The 20977-nt window shown below is 37.3% G+C and overlaps 2 long non-coding RNA genes across 5 annotated transcripts; both read left to right on the top strand.

Moving 5' to 3' along the window:
• The first annotated feature begins 1405 nt into the window (after positions 1-1405).
• LOC126818431 (uncharacterized) lies at positions 1406-10177 on the top strand. Of its 4 annotated transcripts, none has more exons than XR_007679231.2 (7): positions 1406-1551; positions 2597-2720; positions 3810-3916; positions 4176-4272; positions 5533-5609; positions 7669-7817; positions 9444-10177. It is a non-coding gene; the product is annotated as an uncharacterized LOC126818431 (long non-coding RNA). The 4 variants fall into 4 exon arrangements; XR_007679232.1 differs by lacking the exon at positions 1406-1551 and adding an exon at positions 2130-2226; XR_007679230.1 differs by lacking the exon at positions 1406-1551 and adding an exon at positions 2233-2443.
• A 1977-nt stretch (positions 10178-12154) lies between these two features.
• Positions 12155-16081, top strand: LOC126818432 (uncharacterized). The gene is made up of 7 exons (XR_007679233.1): positions 12155-12288; positions 13248-13371; positions 14441-14547; positions 14764-14860; positions 15063-15139; positions 15493-15641; positions 15775-16081. It is a non-coding gene; the product is annotated as an uncharacterized LOC126818432 (long non-coding RNA).
• Positions 16082-20977: the final 4896 nt, after the last annotated feature.

Raw genomic sequence — 20977 nt, 5'->3', positions numbered from 1 at the left:
GTTGTTCTATGAAATCCCCTTAGTTCATGAAGAAGCCTTAAAGGGCCAATCCCGATAATATTTTGGAGAATAAAACTGCTTAATTTTGTGTTAAAATCCCTTAAAATCCCCTACCTTAGGTCCGAGCAAGTAAGTCAAGTTATGTGATGCGTTTTCGAACAACTTAAACCCGTCAGTCTTCATCTGGAAATGGAAAACGGTGTCCCATCCTGTATAATGCGGTGTCTGGATAAAACCAGACTTTTATTTTATAAAAATAATGTGTAGGTGAAATTTACCTTTCGTTATCAAGTACAGCACATGGGCCATTCATTGTATAGACCTCTAATGGAACAGAAATCGATTATCAGGTCACTCAACGAAAAATTTGACCCGAAATCTTAAAAGGGTTACGTGTCCGGATAAGCAGTTTTGACATTCACGTCCAAACGACTCAATATTTTGAGCTGAAAATTTGAGACAAGGTAGATACACCATTCCTCTATATTTTGGCGTTTAAATTTCATACTACTCAGACTTTTATTTTGAGACTCTGTTCAAATCGGGATAGTCCCTTTAAACATTAAATCTCTCTTTTTCTCTAGACATGAAATAGTGGTTTAAGGTATTACTTTTCTGCAACAATCGGGATAATGCAATACACAAGACACAGTGCTATGGAATACACATTACCATTACTGTTTATTACTGAGTGTAGAACAATAACAAACAGAGACATATATCTATACTTCACTACATGTCAGTGTGAAATAACTTTATTTAACGTCCGCTTCCACCGAAGTGATATCGCAGACAGTAAGATTGTTACATATATATACTCATTGTTTTGTGTATTTGATCTACGAGTTAATGAAGACCGGCATACACCATGCAGTGTGCCTTGCCGGAAATTGTCGATTTCAAGCTGTCGTAGTGGTATCTACCGGACTTGCCAGACCCTCTGTCCTGCACCACTAACAAGGGAAAATCAGACTGGAAAATCCCAAGCAACTGTCTAAGCGAATAAATAAATAATTATTATAATAAATCCATTTGTATGGCTCTCGTTCCACACATAGTCATGCCCATAGTGCTATAAAAACACAGTCACTCTTGCAAATATTTCTCAAATAAAGGTGTTTCAGTGTGGATTTAAAGGAGTCTAATAAGTTTCTCCGGTAGCGAATTCCATAAATTCGGAGCAACACCACCAAATGAGCGATCTCTGAAGGGGCTGAGTTTATATTTTGGGACAAGGTTGATCGTAGTACTTGATCTTATATATTTTTTGATGGCATGTAAAAAAAGGTACCATTCCCTCAGATAAAATGACACTACACACTACACACATTGATAAGCAAGAGAATTCAATTTGAAGTCAATTCTCGCCTGACCTAAGTGCAAGGGTGATACTGTCTCTTAATGGAGTTCGCATTAAGATCTGCGTTGCTTTGTTTTGTATGCGCTGCAATTTATATACTGAAGTTTTATTTATTCCGGGGAGTAAACTATTGCAGTAGTCTAAACGGGGAAAAAACAAGAGAATGGACTAGTGTTGCCGTAGCAGAAGGAGTAAGTAGATTTCGGATGGAACCAATCTTGCGGAGATTGAATACACATTTTGAACAAACATCGTAAACCTGTTTATTCATAGACAAAGTTGGGTCAAGAAACACCCCCAGATTTTTCACTGAGGGTGAAATACAGGTGCTTGAGTCAGCAATTTTAATATAGCTGATTAGACACTTTTGTTGTTCTTCCAAATGTTATAGCTTCTGTTAGCTTACATTTAGCTTGAGCATAGTGGATTTTATTCAAGAGGAGGTGGGGTGGGGGGCTGAATGGTTAGCACGTTCGCGCTGTATCATAAAGTCTGTCATTGAGTCAACTGGCGTGGTTTCGATTCCCCGGTTGTACGTGCCAGGGAGTAGGGTCGCCTGTCCAACCTCTTTGGTTTTCTCCGGTTTCCTCCCACTGCTAAAGACCCCTACGCGCAAGCGAATTATGGAAATAAAATTGAACCATATGTTAGTCCCGAAAAAACGTAGTTTGTGTCGAGTGGACGTTAAACCCCATTTCTCTCTCTATTTTATTCAAGTCTTGATCTTTTCAGAACACTCTTCCGGTATTCAGTCACTGTTTGTGATAACCAGGGGATATGTGATCAAGTAGGTTTGCGTAGACTTTAGCTATGTCAGTATAGCAATATCGTCAATAAAACGAAGTTATTCACAACACTATAGAGAGGTCAGGAACTGGGTTATCTTGATAGCTCGTGATGAAAGTAATTTAATAATAATCTAGTTTAGGTGGATAGTTGCAGTCCTACAAATTCATCGTATCCAGTATCAGTATTTTTAAACCAATTATTATGAAATTAGAAGGAAAGACAGTGTTCATTACCGGGGCCGCCCAGGGCTTAGGACAAGGAATTACTGAGGCCCTACTAGAAAGAGGGGCGAAGGTATTGTAGGCCTATGGTGTATTATATACTCCATAATTCATAACCATCTATGTGCATGTATTTATCCATTTGTAAGATATAAGCACATTGTCAATTTGTAGCCTGATAATTGTTTTTAACTGTTTAAAATTTTCAAAATGAAAATATTTAAAGGTTTGTGTTGCTGACGTGAACCTCGAAAAGGGTGAAGAAACTGTCAAACAGTTCCAACAGAAGTTCGGCAAGGAAACTGTATTCTTTATCAAAGCTGATGTAACCAATGAAAAGGAGTTTGAAGGTATAAGTTTTTCCTTATTATGTATGTAATTTATCTGATATGAGGGACTGGGTTGCTTACGTTCGCCTTTACCGCTATAATCGAAAAAAAGACTATTTAAAACGTTGCAACAACAAATGGAAATGGAGCTACAATGAATTACGATAAATGTAAACACCTAGCACAATGCATCTTCAACTCTAACCCTAAACAATCTCTTAAGATTTTTACAAATTTTCAGTAACACCGATTAAAATGGTTTTGGCGAGCACACGGATAGCTTCGTTTTTGGCACAAGGGTCTCACGAAGTCGTCCCACAGCTCTCGACGGAAAAGTCGGATAAAAAAAAACATTAAGTGATAATCTGTCTTTTAGATGACCTTAAAGAAGCTATAGATATAATAAAGATGTGTTTTAGATATTTCATTAGTTCTTATTCATCCCTATTAATAACCTGCAATATGAAAATACCGCTCTTCCCCACCTCTGTTTTAAGGCTATTTTGGAATCCTAACCTTCTATTTTTCAGCATGATTCTTCTTTTTTTTTTCGCCAAAAGGAACCATTTCTGACCACATCTGACACAAATTTAAAATAATTCGACGCTATTTTCAAGTAGAATTTTGCCTTATGATGATATGTTTCAGATGATTTTAAATGAGTTATATAATACGTCTTAGCGATGTAATATCAGATTGTCCTAAATACGTTATATGTAACAAAGTACTCTATAACTTTTATCAAATTGAATTTGTTGACCTCCAGCTGTTTTGATAATATATACAATATTGGCCTTTCAACTCTGTAAGCACTTTTCTTAAGTCACGATTGTCTGTGTTGTAGTTAAACATGATCTGTGTGCAATAAATAAAAGAAAACCAAGTACGAACAATCCAAACCATTAGACAAAATTCGAAGTCCTAAAAAAACGGTATAGGCAAAATAGTGTAATAAGGCAAAATACTGTTCACCGTGTACAAAATACACGACAAACACTCGCAGAACTTCAAAGGGAATGTACTAGTGGTCATAAATCCTATATTTACTAAACTGACCTCTGTTATCACTAAAATAGTGTTACATGTATTATTATCATAATTATGTTTCAGATGCATTTAAAGAAGCCGTGACACGTCTTGGTAATATAGATATTATGGTCAACAACGCTGGTATAATGGATGAAAGTAAATGGGAATTAATGATACAAATTAATGTTGTGGGTACTTATTTTGCATCTACATTTTATTTACAGGAATTAGGAAGGAGGAAGAACCCAATCAAAGTTCACAATCAGGCAAAAAAATTTATTTGGATTTGTTGTCCCTTTCACCGAAACCTTGCAAACGTTCAAAGGCAACAAGAGTCAATCACTAAGAGATTTTATTTTGATTAGGTCTCAGATTTCACAGGCTTATTCTTATTCACCACACAATTGATTATTAATTTGGACAATATATTTTGGGTTTTCTTATCAGACAAGTTTGGTTAGAGGAACCAATATGGCGATAGCTCACATGAATAAAGTAACTGGTGGTAAAGGGGGCCTTGTAATAAACACCGCATCTGTAGCAGGTAAACATTGATGTTACATATTCTTTATTAAAAATAACATTTATTTCACATTCTTTATAACCAGCGGTTGCTAGGCAAGATACGTCCACATTTTGCAAGAGATGGATAGAGAAAAAGCTTTTTAAAAAAAATCGATTTTTCATACAATCAGGGGCCATAATCCAAGAAGTTATGACCTGAAATTCGCGAATATCGAAAGGGGCTGAGGTATTTGGTATATAAAGATATATTTTAAGTTTCATACTTTTACACTATTTGAGTACAAATAGCGGCCATTTTGTCCAGCAGTTTGGGTCAGATTTTTTACTAAATTGAAACTCAACCTTCATTGATGTGTAACGGTGATATACTAAAAGGTTTTTTTAAAAGTGAATACAAATTATGACTTACAGCGGGTCCACAAGCTAAAAATGCGAATTTTCGAACAAGCAAGGAAGTTAAGTTCTCTAGAGGGTCCACAACCTTGATATACCATATATTTATACTATTTGCGTACGAGGGGCGGCCATTTTGTCCGGTAGTTTTGGTCCGATTTTCACGAAATTCAAACTCATCCGACATTACTGTGTAACGGTGATATATGCGAAAGGATTTTTAAATCGGATTATAATTGTGACCTAGAGGAACCAGCTTAAAACGCAATTTTTCGTACAATCAGGGGCCATAATTCAGAAAGTTACGTTCGATATGCGCGAATATCGAAAAGAACCGAGATCTTTTGGTTATAAACGTACATTTCAAGTTTCATCTAAATCGTATAAAATTTGTGACCTCTTGAGTGTCCACACTCTACAAATGTGATTTTCGTACAATCAGGGCCATAATCCATGAAGTTACGATCCGATAATGCCAATTCCGAAAACAACCAAGATCTTTGGGAGATACACCTATATTTCAAGTGTCGTTAAAATCGGAAAACATTGTGACCTGTAGAGTGTCCACAAACAAAATGTGAACCGACATACAGACCGACTGACGGAGGGGCGGACAGGGGCGACGACAATATACGTCCACATGAAAATGTGGGCGTATAAAAATAACATTTATTTCACATTCTTTGTAAAAAAAATAACATTTATTTCACATTCTTTATAAAAAAAAAATAAAATAACATTTATTTTACATTCTTTATCAAAAATAACATTTTAAAGCTAAAAGGTATTCTCTCTGAAATATTAATACTTTATGTTAGCGCAAATATAGAATTTCCTTTAATCTGGGGGGAGTATAGTGTTTCTATTAGATTATGATTGCTTTCAGGGTTTGCACCAGGAGTATCTTTTCCTGTTTATGGAGGAACAAAACATGCTGTTATAGGATTTACTACTAGTTGGGCGGTATGTAATCTTATGTCGACTTTTCGGATATCGTTAGCTTCAAATTCGTGTACAGGTGTCGCGATTGCCTTCTGAATTGGTGTGGGGAGGGGGATTTCTGAATGGTTAGCATAGAGTCTGTCATTCAGTCAGCTGGCGTGGTTTCGATTTCCCGGTTGTACGTGACAAGGAGTAGGGTCGCCTGTCCAACCTCGTAGGTTTTCTCCTGGTCCTCCGGTTTCCTCACACTGCTAAAGACCCCTACGCGCAAGCGAATTATTGAAATAAAATCGAATTATGGAAATAAAATTGAACCATATGTTAGTCCCGAAATGACCTAGTTTGTGTCGAGTGGACGTTACCCCCCCCCCCCTCTCTTCTGAATTGGAATCGTCTAAACTCTCATCTGTAACATATCCGGCTGGTTTCTTGTTTCCATATGGATCCTTTTTTATACGCCCACATTGAAATGTGGTCGTATATTGTCGTCGCCCCCGTCCGTCCGTCCGTCGGTCCGGCGTCCACAATTGTTTGTGGACGCTCTACCCCACATACGCTCACACCAGCGATCGGAACCACAACCGCAAGCCAGAGAATGTGTGTGTAATAGCTTTATTTAACGCCCGCTTCCTCCGAGGTGATATCACAGCCAAAGTTCAATAATAACAAACATATAAATGAGTTTGAAATATATACATTATTTACATAAATCATTCAGTAAATGGACCTTTATTAAAACGAACGCGAAACGAAGGCGTTTCTTTAGTAAGACTGGTTTGTAAACTGTTTTTATACGCACACATTGAAATGTGGTCGTATATTTTCGTCGCCCCCGTCCGTCTTTAGAGGCTAAAGTTAATATCCGATTGACTTTAAATTTATATACAGTGTTTAAGGTCATGAAACGAAGAAGCCTATTGATTTTCAGCGATTTCCGATAATTACAGCTAGAGTTATGGCCCTTGATCACTTCAAAACATCTTGTGGACGCTCTAGAGGTCAAAGTTAATATCCAATTGACTTTAAATTTATACACAGTGTTTAAGGTCATGAGACGAAGAAGCCTTTGATTTTCAGCAATTTCCGATAACAGCTAGAGTTATGGCCCTTGATCACTTCGAAAAATATTGTGGACGCTCTAGAGGGTAAAGTTAATATCCGATTGACTTTAAATTTATACACAGTGTTTAAGGTCATGAGACGAAGAATCCTATTGATTTTCAGCGATTTCCGATACAGAGTTATGGCCCTTGATCACTTTGAAAAATCTTGTGGACGCTCTAGAGGCTAAAGTTAATATCCGATTGATTTTAAATTTATACACAGTGTTAAAGGTCTTGAGACGAACAAGTATATTGATTTTCAATGAATCTTTATGACTTGAACAGCTAAATCCATGATGTTAAAAGTTTCGTATACTAAACGTTAGCATTGCGCAGAACTTTATAAAAACCGAACAAATTCTAATGGTTTTCTGATAATTACTTAATGAGTTGTTACTCTTAATCAGATTTTAATGTATTATAAATGGTTTATTACCGAAAAAAGTAAAAATATGCGACAACTCTTGTTGACTGCCCGGACGATATAGCTGCTGTGGGCGTATGTTTCGTTGCCTGGCAACCTATCTTTATAACAGCTATGAATTGATTTATCCAATTTCCACTGTCTTTATGAAATACCCTTGTAGAGGACTTTTTTAACAACCCATCGTTATTATTGATAAAATTAAAATCTTTAATATGGGGCAGGGGAGGGGAGGATTTAATATTTATTGGAATACTTCATTTTTTATCTGATTAGTATGTCGGTTAGGTCAGTTGAGTACCATATTATGTATATCTACTATTTTACTTGCAAAAATGACAAGGTTGCCATATTCCATCTTTTGTTAGTAAAATAAATAAGGTTTTCTGAGCCAAACCAGGTTCCTAGTAAAATCGAGACAATGGTAGGGATGCTATACCCGGGAATGCTGTTCAATGGTAGATATATTGTCAATCGTTAACAATGGATATGCGGTCAAAACATTCGGCTATCGCGAGCCACATATAACATTAAACCCTTTTATTCCTTTAAGGCCAATCCAAATGTTGAATCAATGGGGATCAGATTTGCTTGTTTATGTCCGTCTCCGGCAGATACAGCCCTTTTGGATTTAAAAGACCACCAGGGCATCATGGTCAGCCGGTTTACCAAATTCATTAATGAAGTGTTGGGTGTGGCACCGTAAGTAGAAAGTTAGAATGCAATTTCTTGTAACCATAGTTCAGTCAGCTAGAAATCCACCCAAAGATGTACTATGGGTAAATATATCAATTTCTGTCTCTGGATTTAAAAGCAGTTTCCGGGACTTAATGCAGAAATTTGATCTATAAGTGTCATAATTTTTTCAGTATGTATAAATGCAGATTTGTCTCACCTACTTATGGCGGAATTACGACACATGTACTTTAGTACACTTTTCCAGACCAATTTCTGTTAAAAGACACTTTTTTATGAGAAAAGTGTCACGGTCGTGTGCTTTATCCTTTGTCATCAGGGGGGTTAGAGTAGTTAGATTTGATTAAATTAGTTAAATTTGATTAAAATTTGCTTGTTCATCAGTAACCAAATCAGGATTCCTTTATTTACAGCATAAGGTCCATGTATACAGGAATATGCGACTGAGAGTGTTGACATTTTTCATCTTGCAGCTAAATTAGTTAAAATTATAACATTAGTTCCACTTTATGATTCTACATTACATAAAGTCTAACCAATATCCAAGATAGCTGACGTTGGGTTTGTTTTAAATGAACCTGTAGATGACCTGGCGTGATCGAAAAAGCAACGTTTTCGTTGGTTATTTACATTACACATGTAAGAACACCAAATAAGGATAAAACTTGTTAGATGCAAGGGGGGAGGGGGTGGATGGCCGAATGGTTAGCACGCGTGCGCTGTACCATCCGGTCTGTCATTGAGTCAACTGGCGGGGTTTCGATTACCCGGTTGTACGTGACAAGGAGTAGGGTGCCTGTCCAACCTCGTGGATTTTCTCCGGGTCCTCCGGTTTCCTCCCACAGCTAAAGACCCCTACGCGCAAGCGAATTATTGAAATAAAAATTAAAACCATGTGTTAGTCCCGAAATGACCTGTCGAGTGGACGTTAAACCCCATTTCTCTCTCTCTCTCTCTCACTTTGTCATCAGATGGTGGGATGGCATGGGCATTCAAAGCGTGAGATAATAATATGTGATATCGCAATTAATGCTTTGCTGCAAAGAAATTGATTTACAATTTGATCAAAAATTGTTAGGTTTTTCTCTTTAAAAGCTCAGTGTGTATGTATATACGTGAAAAAGACGATAGGGACATGTATTTCCCAAAACTGTTCAAGCGTTATCGGCGATACAATTACAGTTGTTACGATAATTATCCATTTTTACGGTAAATCGTCAACCGCAAAACATATTTAAATCTATTTAATATCGCAGCCATCCGATGGCACCGGGAGTTGATTATGGTCTTGGTAAGTTTATTAATGTCTAATTAATAGTTTATATTTCAGGCCTAAAGAAAGACCTGTAATAGGCAGATTTAGCTCTTGCATAATGTATGTTTAAGGCAAGTTAGCCGGCTCAATATTTGAGTTGAATCTTTTCGGCTGTTTTGAGGTTGGATTCGTATATTCCAATTTTATCAACGGATACGCTGTGAAATCTAAGACTGCCCCTTCACTGCTTTCAAATGATTTGGGGGTTTGTTTTTTTGGGGTTTTTTTTTGGGGGGGGGGGGTGGTGGGGGGAGGGGGAGATCCTGTTTATTTCCCTTATAGAGTACTCAAAGAATGCTTTTTGGTTATTATTTCAGAGTTAGTAAGATCGTAGAAGGATTTATTACATTGGTAGAAAAAGACGATAATAATGGCGCACTCTTACTTGTTGGTAAAAATGAAGGAATACAATTTGTAAATCGGTTTTATGATCCAATGGCTTCGTTATCAAAACAAAAACAGGATGATACTGCAAAGACTTCCTAAAATGTATAATTCGGTCAGTTTAGCGACGAAATTGTGTAAAATAGAATTAATAGATACCCGGTGATTGTGAAAAATTGACCATGCATTTTCAGGCGTCACTGTATTATAAATAACAAGAAACACTGTGTTAATTAAAAAAGATAAATACATGTAGTTAACAATAAATATTTTTTCAGTGATTTGATGGAAATAGCTTTATAGTTGGTGAAATAGTACCATTAGCTAGAAGATTCGTCCAATAGTACAGAATAAATACACAAAACCCAGCGAACTGGGGATAAACTACTGTTTGGCCATTTTTTAAAATAATTTTAATTTTCTTTTTGGATGTTTATTCTAACTTATATGCTATTACCACGTGATATTTATTCAGTGGCATACACCGTTCCCATTGGCCTATTGCGGATTTTAAAAAATAGTGTCTAAAACGTGAAATCAGCAAATAGGCTTCAAATACATTTATCTGTAGCCAATATAAATTTCTTAAAATTGTATTTCATAAACCTGACATTTGATATGATCTGATTTGTATTCATCGTAAATAAACGGGTATATAGACTTGCTATATTCAGGTTATTGAAACAACAATATTATTACGTTTAAAATAATGTATGTATTATATAGTCTGGAGGCTCAGTGCGGGGGGTGTCCATCAAACGGGCTCAAAACCAGACCCTACTTTTCTTCAGTATTTTTTTTTGCGTAGAATACGCAAACAATGATTTGACCTTTGACCCCGAATATCTCGAAAACGCCCCAACGGTGGACTGATTACCACTCGGCAATGTATTCTACGCAAAGTTTGGTTTGGTTTTATGCCGCGCTGTGGCCTAGTCTTATACCTAATTCCAGATGCCATGCGATCATTTACATGCACGCCAATGTGTATACGGGATCTCGGTTTTTCATTCCATTTAAACGCCTATACGTTGTATCTTGCCAGGCCCTCTGTTCTGCACCACGGACAAAGGGGAACCACGCCGGAAAATCCCGATGAACTTTCTCGGCTAACGCAAAGATCGAACACGGGACCTCCAAGTCAACGAACAAACGTCTTACTTACTGTGCACCGTGGCCCCCTCTTCATGCAGATCAAGGGCCTGTGATAAAATTTCGTCTGTGTCGTATTCGTCTATTTGCATTCACTCATTCAACTTCTTACACAAAGATTTCAGTGTGTAAGCTAGTTACCGACCACGACCGCGGGAAAGTTAGACATACACCCAGCTGCTCGTGCATTGACCACCTCGACCGCGTAAGCTACACGGTCTCGGTGCACAACTTAGCACGAGCTCGGGTGTTCATCTAAGTAGAACGTTAAACCCCATTTCATTTCATTTCATTTGTGTTCATCTAACTCATATATTATGTTCCCAACCTCTGTATCGCGGCGGACTACTCTGAAACTTTGAATAAGTGCTATGTTTTCATGAAAAGCATATACGAGGGATGGCTGAAAAGTTCTAACCCTGAAAGAATAGATGGATTGGGTTGAAACAAACTTTTGCCACCAACAAGTACAATCATTGAAAGAATCATAGACATACGAACTGCAACTGTATGTTATTATTGTTTTCGTACCATCTTGTGAAACTCCCATTGAAATCATGGAGATACTGGTTATAGGGCAGCCATCAAGTACCTGCAACTGAACGGACTAACCCCAACACAAAAACATGCCGACATGGTCTCCACTTAAGGGGATGATGCCCCTTCCTTTTCCACAGTAAGCGTGGCAGAGAGAGCCTTGACGATGACCCGCGTCCTGAGTGCATGACATGGTGATGGCTGACTGACGATTGGCCACTCGACATATTGCCAGTGTTTGTGGGTATCTCTGATAGGGTTGAGTACATTATCGCCAACGAGTTACAAATGACAAAAGTTTCTGCAAGATGAGTGCCAAAACTCTTGACTGCGAATCAGAAACGTGTCAGATTCCTGACGTCCCGTAACAATTTTGAAGCAGATTCTGATAATATTTTGGCCAGATTTGTAACCATGGATGAGAGACATGTTTCCAAAAATGAAAAAGCAACTAGCCGGTCAGAATTTTCATAGTAATTATGACGCCAGACTATGCAGAAAAGAAAATGGAAACCATCGACTTTTTACAAGTCTTTCACTGATAGGCTTAGAACTTTTCAGTCAGCCCTCGTAAATATCTGCCACTGTCTTTCCTCTTTCACGCTCATGATTTGTCTCCTCGGTCTCTCATCTGTAAATAATGATGATGTTTCATATTCGCGATCATATGAGGCTTTCTGGAATGGGGTCGCAACCAACAAACGGTTGGGAACCACTGATCTAACTTGAACCCCCCTGTCTCAGTCGATAATGCTTACTTATTTAGAGCCTATTAGTGTTATTGTACTAATTCAGCCACTGCGTGTGATAACGGGGGGATATTTGATCACATAATATAAGAGGTATACTGTCCATAAAGCGAACTGATTCACGACGCGGTAGAGAGGTCAGAAACTGGGTTATCTTGACATCGCGTGTCCTAAGTAAATAATAATCTTCTAGTTTACGTGGATAATTGCAGTGGTAGTAATTCACTGTGTCTTGAAACAAATTAATATGAAGTTAGAAGGAAAGACCGTGTTCATCACTGGAGCCGCCCAGGGCTTAGGACAAGGAATTGCCGGGGCCCTACTAGAAAGAGGGGCTAAGGTAATGTACTCAAGACACCCAAACTGTTCCATTTCGACGATTCGAAAGCCTGTCTATGGGGAAATCCAGATTTACCCACTTCTCGCGCAGAACATTTTATTTCTCCTACGTTCATTGAAAAGAAAACGTCGAAGCATTGCCGCCATTTGGCCTGCCCAAATCCATCACTAAGCCTGTATTGTCTTAGAGCTTATGATTTTATGAAATTTTCGGTTAATTACCCAGACCTCACCACAATACCTAGTAAACGCCCTTGAGGTTCACAAAAAAACATTAACAAAATCAATAACAATCATAATATGACACAAACTTTACGCCAACTTGAATACAACAGCTTTCCGACGAGATAACGATCGGCGAGCAACTGTAGAAAATAGACGAATTCCCCACGAATAATCCCTTCAGGTGGCTTGTACCAGCCAGCCGCTCCTGCCAATACTCAGTGTTATTTTGTACATTTTATTGCGTATTTCGTTGACATTCATTGTGGGGTGGGATTGTGGATGGCGCCCTAGATTTGGGCCCCACACCACACCCCTATTTACAGCATCTGGAAACGCTACTGACTATGTGCATTTATGATTGACCACATATGTATAAATAAATCAACCACGACAGTTAAATACACAAAACCTTTTTTTTATTTTCAATTGTAAGGTGATATGAACTTATTTCGAGCAAAGAAAATAAACGGTATTTCAATAATTGCGCAATGATTGTCCAGTCCTGTATCCTAACGGGAAATAACCTCTCCTGTTTTCGGAGTAGACCTCATCTCGGTATGATGTCCAAGATATATGGCCAAAATATATGGGGGCTAGCAACCGGACAGCATCCACGGTAAAGGGCAGAGTCATGTAATCCTAGCCTTAATGTATTTACGAATTCCAAATATTTTAATATCCTATGGCACTGTCAATTTATACATAAAAAAAAAATAAAAATTAAAATATTTAAAGGTTTGTATTGTTGATTTGAACCGTGAAAAGGGCGAAGAAACTGTCAAACAGTTCCAACAGAAGTTCGACAAGGAAAATGTATTCTTTATCAAATCTGATGTGACCAAAGAAAATGAATTTGAAGGTATATAATTTATTTATCTTTTGGTTGTTTTTTTAGCCATATCGATAAAACAAGCGGTTGCCATGAGATACGTTCACATTTTTTAAGAGATAGACAGAGAACTGGCTCACTCATTGTCCAAATGCTTAACGAATATGAAGAAATATGTTTAAAAAATGTAGCATCTATCGAATTCAATTGGTTTTCCGCAAGGAGAGGGGAGGGGGCGCGGAAAGGGGAGTATTGATAGCGTGTGAGCTCTCATGAACCCATATTTGAAAATAATCTGTTAAAGATTATAGCCTCTATCGCATTCACAAAGTTTTCGGCAACGAGGCATAACTCATGGAACGAAAGGTAGCGGGATGCTGATTACCCTAAAACAAAACTAAAACAATTTGGTGATAAAAGTTTCAGTGCTGCTGCACCTCGCATTTGGAATCAGTTACCAGTAAACATTATAGAATCCCAGACTTTCACAATTTTTAAGTCACATCTAAAAACTCATTTGTTTAAACTCTATTATCCAGATTAGAAACAGATTGTTTATGTGTGTTTTTATTGACGAGAGACTCTTTAAATGTTGCGCTTTGAGCATGCGTATATGGATGGATTGTTAAGCGCATTACATAGATACATTATTATTATTATCTCGTGACCAAAATGCTTCTGGCGAAATTTGAAAAACATCTGTGAAAAAATATGGCCTATCCTATTCACACGGTTCTCGGAAAAGTGGACATAACTCCGGAACCTAAGGTTCGATGCATCCCAAAATCAAACTCATCCTAGATCTGTTGTCCACAACCTTGGTATATGTATTATGCTTTGCCACTAATTGCGTGTAGGGGAGGTGTCGGTCCGATTTTCACGAATTCGAACTCACCCGTGACGTGATTGTTGTTTAATCAACATAATATATTTGAACGATATATACCATCGAATAAAAAAATATTACCTCTAGAGGGTCCACAAGCTTTTTCGTACATTATGAATTGTTTTGGTGGCTTTACGTCTTGATAATATAAAGATTATGATGTGTTTTGGGGGCTTTACGTTTTGATGATATAAACATTATGATGTGTTTCAGATGCATTTAAAGAAGCTGTGACACGTCTTGGTAATATAGATATTATGGTCAACAATGCTGGTATAATGGATGAAAGTAGATGGGAAGTAATGATTCAACTTAATATTGTGGGTAATTTTTAAAATTTAACCAAGTGCAGTCAAACACAAGAAAATTTTACACAGATAAAAACGCCAACTACTAATTTGTAATAAACCAAATCCCCCACACCCACACCCACACACCCGGCCCCAACCCACTAGAGCTTCACGCCGGCTCGTACGACCACAAGTGTACAATCTATTATTGTGTTATATTATTTTCTAATCTTGTTTGGTTAACAGACAAGTATGGTTAGAGGAACCAATATGGCGATAGCTCACATGAATAAAGTAACTGGAGGTAAAGGAGGACTTGTAATAAACACGGCATCTGTAGCGGGTAAACTTATATTTTACTTTCATTTTTCAGAAATATTCTTTAACGAAAGATTTGAATACAATCAACAAGATAAGGATAGAGACAGGGAGATATCTTTAGTCTGTTTCATCAGTTTTAAAAAAAGAAAATGAGACTTAACTGGATTGATGTTTCAAAATTCCAACATATGTATGAGTTATGTCCATATTGTCGTCGTTTGCAGGTTTTGGTCCAGGATTCTGGTTTCCTGTTTATGGAGCAACAAAACACGCTGTTATAGGATTTACTACTAGTTGGGCGGTACGTTGTCTTTATGTGTCTGACATCTCTGTTATGGCATATACATCGCTGTTATGGCATACATTCAGATCCGGGTGGGATTCACAGAGCAGCTTTCGTTAAAAGGACTAAATGCGTCTCGGGACGATAAAAGTGGGCGGGGTCGGCACAAATAACATTCAGTTTCATCAGATACGCCACCCAAATCATCAAATAGCTGAACTTTTCACGTTTTGTTCAGACAAAATAATAAGTCGATTTTTTATACACACACACCCACCTTGATCCCCCAATGGTTCTATGACAGCAAAAGGGAATAATTCCAGCTAATCAAACTTTTAACATCAAATTAATTCTTCTTCCATTTCTTTAAGGCTAATCCAAATGTAGAATCAATGGGAATCAGATTTGCATGTCTATGTCCGTCTGCAGCCGATACAGCACTTTTAGATTACAAAGAAAATCAGGGAATCATGATCAGCCATTTTAAACAATTCCTTCATGAAGTGATTGGTGTGGCACCGTAAGTAGATGCTTGAAAAGTCTTTTCTTGAAACCTTCCTTGATATTTCCAAAGAACCTAAATCTGATTGTTTATTTTTTTTTCTAAAGAAACGGGCTTGTTTGTATTCTATTATTTGTGTTTATAATTTTAGCGTTAGTAAGATCGTAGAAGGATTTATGACATTGGTAGAAAAAGATGACAACAATGGCGCGCTTTTAGTTGTTGGTAAAAATGAAGGAATACAATTTGTAACTCGACAGTATAATCCTGGAACTCCTAAAGAAAATCAAGAAAAGGCTGATGCTGCAAAGACTTCATAACAACAAAATTTGATGTCTTGTTGTACAGACTGTTGGGAAATTAATAGATAATTATATAAATTCGTTGTAAAATTCAGCTACTTTGTGATAAATTTGTTTTAAAACACTTACGACGTATACATGAACAACAAAAATAGACCAAAGGTGAATAAAGTTTTCCATTCAGTGAGTCTGAATTAAATATTTAAAAAAAAAATAATATGGTCATACATAGGCAAGATATGAGCCACGTAATAAAAATGAAATGATGTTTAAGGTCCTGCTAATGAAGACAGGCATCTGTACATGCAGATGCCATACAGTGTGCTATGAGGGAAATTTTGTCACGGAAACCCAAAACGGGTTTATAGCACTAATCTGTGTCACACTATTCTGTGACATTCGTCATGGACATCGTCGCTACACACCACCTAAGCTCAGCACTATATCACTGGATGCCCTTCTGGAAATTATTCAAGAACCATTAAGGCCACACCATATCCGTACTAAATTATATTCTATTCCACTTACTATTTTGAAATTACTTAAATCTGAATGTTTGGATTCAAATTGCACTGATCCTGCATCCACTGAATACAGGGTTGTATCCATTGTTCTTGACATTGCCCACCGTCGTTTGGACATTGCGACTGAGCCTGATGCGTCGCACACCACCAACAGTTCATTTCTAAAACTGACAATTACACCATAAGCAAGTCACAGCACACATCCCTCCTTACTTCAAAACTGTTACTGTTCCTAGGATTTCTTATACTTATACTAAACCCATTGCATCCAAACTATTTAATTACAGAAACGCATTATGTGACATCAATGCAAAAGACTTATATAATAACCCTCTACCATGTTCTTGCTCTACGTCGTCCTTCCTTTACCCACCAGCTGGACATGTGGTCACTGGTGATTTGAACATAGTCCAGAATAATAAGCTACGTGAAATTTTGTCCAAAGGGCCCAAATACCGGGAACCGCAACCATTTTCATGGGATCAAAATTTCAAGCTTATTATGGATGCCGTAAAGACTACGCTAGATCATGGGCCAAGAGGGAAGATGTTAACTCGGATACTCTCTCTGATTGGACTAAGTCTATCAGTCGTTTACTTAAACGAAGAATATACATGCAACGTTTGTCAGTTGACACTAGGCCTAAGTCCATTTTCAATGATGTTAGCATTGTTGAAAATCTCAATGCCTTGCATGACAAGTATGTCATTGTTCCGGCTGACAAGGCGTCCAATAACATAGTGTTTATATGTAAACGACATTATTTTGACTGTCTGTTCAAAGAACTTAATTTCGGGAAACCAATCGACAGTGCTACATATAAACGATCTACTCTTAGTAAGGATGAAATTATATCCAATCACAAATCTGTACTCACTTCATTTGGTACTCCGTGTGGATACCTAAACTACATAAAAATCCCTACAAGCAACGTTTTATAGCAGGTTCATCCCGTTGTTCCACAAAACCACTTTCAAAAGTATTGACATCTATACTAACGGCTGTTAAAGAGGGTATTCAAAAATACTGTGACAAAATATACTCTCGTAGTGGTATAAATCAAATGTGGATATTGAAAAATTCCAAAGAATTACTTGATGGTTTGCAATCTAGATCCCTTGCTTCAGTCTCATCTATTCAAACGTTTGACTTTTCTACTTTGTACACTAAAATTCCCCATAGTAAATTAAAAGCCCGGTTGAAAGACATTATTCACAGCCTCTTTTCGTCTAAATCAGGTACTGCTAGATATCAATATTTAGTTGTAAATTACAATTCCATATATTTCGTTAAGAATCACAGTGATTCCAAAAACAAATTCACAGCCATCAAGATAATTCAGATGTTGGATTTTTTAATTGATAACATCTTTGTTGAATTTGGAGGGGAAATATATCAGCAAGTGGTTGGCATCCCCATGGGCACCAACTGTGCATCTTTGCTTGCTGATTTGTTTCTCTATTCGTACGAAGCCGATTACATACAGACGCTCGTAAAAACTAATAAACGATCAGTCAGACTTTTTAATTTCACTTATCGATATATCGATGACGTTTTATCACTTAATAATCCTAAATTTAGTGATTATGTAGAATTCATATATCCTGATGAGCTCGAAATTAAAAACACCACTGACAGTGACAATTAGCTTCCTACTTGGATCTGCGTCTCGATTTTGACAATTGCCATAAACTGAGTGTTAAATTGTACGATAAACGTGATGACTTTGACTTTCCGATTGTTAACTTTCCATTTATTAGTAGTAACATTCCATTATCACCAGCTTATGGAGTGTTTGTGTCTCAGCTAATTCGTTACGCGAGAGCTTGTTCCTTTTATTCTGATTTTTTAAGTAGATCAAGGCATTTGTCATCAAAGCTTCAACTACAAGGATACTTGCGCACTAAACTTATTAAAACCTTTAAAAAGTTTTATGGCCGTCATATTGATTTGATTGGTAAATATAACGTGTCTCTAAGGCTATTATTCTAGATATATTTAATTGACACGTATACTATTACTATCTCCCTGATAATGTCTACTACATCGTTAACACAGTTCATCGCGTGCATTTTGCATGATAGTTCATTGGCCAATCACGCTATTTTACCGACATTTCGCCTAATAGTTTGGATGCAGCTATGGCGGGTGTGGCGCCAGGCAGGGTAAGATTACTCTTCCGGACACCTGTTACCACTGTTTGTCGTGTATTTTGTACACAGGAGCAGTCCATTTGCTGATTACACTATTTTGCTTGAATACACTATTTTGCCTATAACGTTTTTTAGGACTTCGAATTCTGTCTTATGGTTTGGATTGTTCGTACTTGGTTTTATTTTATTCCACTACTTCCTCAATGTGACACTATGATCACGTCGTGTGACACTAAATAGATTAGTGTGCGACTGTCCTGGGATCCTAAATTCTTCATTCTTGAACTCTAATATGGACTTCAATATTTTTGACTTGACTATGAACTTCACGTTGCGCACTTTTAATATAATGAAACACTAGAAATCCGTATTATTCTAACCTTGCTCATATAACAGTAATACAAGAAACTACCAGTACAGCTATAAGATGTAATCTAGAGTCTGAGTTCCACGAGATTCCACCCGCCAATGTCGGCTATCACCCCGAGATGGCGCGACACCATAACTTTTACTTGATTGGTACCCAAGAATGAACGACAATATACTGATATGGAAACTGTATGCCCATGTTTATAAAAATAAGATGCGAGAGTCGGAGTGGAGGGATTCTTTTGTGATTAACTATGGGTAACAAAGGGTATATAGCAATATAGTATTATCATACCAAGTTCAACTGTAAGGCATTATACAGGTAATGACCCATGTTCCTGAAGCAACGACTGCGAGTTTTACAACATCTTGACGTTGCTAGATTACTTCACAATTCCCGAACTTAATAGCTACGTTATCTACAGACACGTGAACAGTAACGTCCAATCAGAGGATGTGACATCGCGACCTCCACGGAAACCTTGACAGTGAACGAACCTTGAACTTTGCAACTCCATTATCACTGGTATACATTTTAGCTTGAAAGCGCGAGACTTGGTATTCGCGATGACCGAGGAATCGAAATTAGTGCCGAAATATACAGGGTATTACGCGAAGGCCTTGATAAGATGCACGTAGTTAAAGCGAGATCAAGCCTTCTATTGAAGATAGTAATGACCTGAATACACAAAATAGAACAGTGTATTCCTAAACTTGAAAACACGCCCTTACCGCAATGCGTTAAATAAGTACAGTTGATTTGTCTCGTATTAAAACGAAAAATGTCCACGCCACACCAGAAAGGTAATTTCTGGACTAACATCAGATGTATGTTCAATTAAATAATAAGGTTGGTCAAATTGGTCGTTAGGAGTGGAAGAAAACTGAAAACCCGCCCGTAGAAAATCCACGGGGTCAGAGAGACGACTATGGACCTTACGCCTTGTCATATGCAACAGGGGGGGGGGGGGCAGAAACCATGAAACATGAATGGTTGTCAGACCTTAAGATAATATGTATAAGATAAGATAAGATTTTGTTGTTTCATTACATCCATAATGAACAGTATACAAAATTTACACGCAGTTTAACAAATAAGCAAAAGCTGCTCATGATTATTAATAATGGATGTTCAGTGTAGTGTTATATATCAAGTCTCTAGGGTGCAACATCAAAGTTGGCTTGTTTAATTAATAATAGGGCTAAAACGAGAAATATCAGAACTAGCAAATTATAGACTATATTTATAAGTTTAAAACGAGAACCAGGGCTGGGGTAATGGAACGCTTTTTGGATTAATGGTCATTTTAATTATATTTCATTTTATATTATTATTTCAGTTACATTTTACATTTCAATTACATTTAATTGCATTTTATTGCAAATATCAATATTTACAACTATGATACTCTCAAACTATAGCATCAAAGGTGAAATTTATGTATATATCCAATACATTAGAAATAATTAATTTAGTTTCAAAGTGCCATAACAGTTATGAAAAACACAACTTTTTCAGGTTATTATATTTCATTTAGGAATCTTTTCTAGACATTTCTGCGAAGGCGAAGAGAGCCAAATAAAACATTTAAAGGTGAATTAGTTGATTGTTGATTGAAGGAGACGTATACCGTATATCTGTGTACCATCGGCATGCAAGTGATTATTAAGGCCAAATATTTCAGAGATTTTCGATAATGGTCGGGAAAAGACCATCGACAGTACAAAGCCTAAAACAGATCCTTTGGGCACACCACATATCATAGGTAGGTATCTTAACAGATTTGACGTCATTAATCTTGACACATAATTGTCTGTTGTCTAGATATGCTCGGAAACAGCTTAAAACAGTGCCTCGAAATCATATTGTTTCTTGTGGCCCTGCAATTTTCATAATATAACGATGATGATGACAGGCATAAGCCACATAGTGTGCTATGGGGGGAATTTTGCCCGGACGTCTATTCTTATTCGAATTCGAATTGTCAAGCGTTCTTTTACGAGCA

Source organism: Patella vulgata, chromosome 4, assembly GCF_932274485.2.
Source record: "Patella vulgata chromosome 4, xgPatVulg1.2, whole genome shotgun sequence".
NCBI classification, from domain to species: domain Eukaryota; kingdom Metazoa; phylum Mollusca; class Gastropoda; family Patellidae; genus Patella; species Patella vulgata.
This window is presented reverse-complemented; position numbering and strand designations above follow the sequence as displayed.